The sequence below is a fragment of the Frankliniella occidentalis genome, unplaced genomic scaffold (genome assembly GCF_000697945.3).
Source record: "Frankliniella occidentalis isolate FOCC.00 unplaced genomic scaffold, Focc_3.1 Scaffold203, whole genome shotgun sequence".
Lineage (NCBI taxonomy): Eukaryota > Metazoa > Arthropoda > Insecta > Thysanoptera > Thripidae > Frankliniella > Frankliniella occidentalis.
In genome coordinates this window covers 427,025-428,569 of record NW_026267329.1, presented here as the reverse complement: position 1 = coordinate 428,569, position 1,545 = coordinate 427,025, and positions in this window count along the sequence as shown.

Sequence of the window (1,545 nt, the reverse complement as noted above, 5' to 3'; positions counted from 1 at the left end):
AACCCCAATACTACAATATAAAAGTAAAATTAAACACTGTTAATTCAATTCAAATTTCATTGTGAAACAAAAAATATTTTACCTTGTGTGTGTCGTAGGATCCCCACTTCATTTGCGAGGCCACATTTTCCGTATTACACCATTTTGGGGTTCATATTTTTAGCAATTAAAGCATTCATTGCGTTGACCCAACGCTCTGGTTTGTCATTATATATTTTTGGCAGAATTGTAATAAATTTAAATCCAGATTCTTCATATGTAACCAGGGTATTAAGGGGATAAGCTCCCGTCTTATTATCTTTAAAATCGTATCGTTTTTGACTGAAATTTTGTATGCCTTCCCTTTCGTTAAAAATTCTACTTTCTTAGGCCTAGCATGTTCTTGGTTAGCCCTATCTATTTCAGCAAACGGATCGCATTCTTGGTCGGACATGCTGAAAGAAAAAAAAAATACCTGTCAAATGCTGCAAATCCTGCATGGATAGGACGACCATGATGAAGTTGTACCATGCAAATTTTAATGCATACATGCAATATGGAATTAAAACATGGGGAGATGAAAGGAATAATAAGAAGTGGATTGCAAAAGTTTTTAAGAAGCAAAAAGAGCCTTAAGAATAATTTACTTTAGAAATCAAAAAAGGAAATCGTGTCCCGAGAGAAAATGACAACTGAGCTAGAGCTCATTCAACGTAACTGATTCGTGCAGATAACTGATTGCTCTTGAGCACCGCTGAGTTTGGCTGAGGCAGTTACATTCAGTTTTCGGCCATGCCGAAGGTAAGTGAGGTGAAGACGGTATTTTGTTTCGAATCATCTGAATAGTGTCTCAGTACTCGTCAGATTCCTGAGACGTGGGTGACTATTGAACGATACTTACTGAGTAATGACACGTGTGCAAAAGTCGGTAATTATCGTTTAAAGATACACTGATGATGTGAGTTGAGATTAGACTGTATATACCTGTGGTAGCTGTTATTGACTGAGACTGCATACTCCAGCAAAAATCAGATCCAAACAGCAAACTATTAGTACACAATAATAACTGCGCTGACCGCACCACAAAGCCACCTTTCTCTGTCAGATTCTATCAGTGTTCGGACTAGCTGATGAAAACTCACATCTAACTGAGATTTACACTTCTCTCACATCTCGGTTTCAAACAGCAAATAATGTCCACATGTCAACAACTGCGTGGACGTACCAGAAAGGCTTCTTCTCTACAACAGATTCAATCAGTATTCGTAAGAGCTGAGAGCACCCGTTTCATGCTGATTATAACTTTGATCCCACATCTCAGATTCAAACAGCAAACAATGGTTTATCACATTTAACTGCGTGTAGCCGGTATAAATCCGCTTTCCCCGCTTCGGCTACTCGTAGTTATTAAGTACGCTGACAGAAGCCGATGTCGCCAATGAAATGTGCTACAGTCACACCTCAGTTTGTTCTCAGATCCAAACAGCGAAGAGGGCCTACCCCACCTTTACTGCACTCACCCTACATTGAGGCTGCTGCTCTACGTCAGATTATTTCAGTATTTGC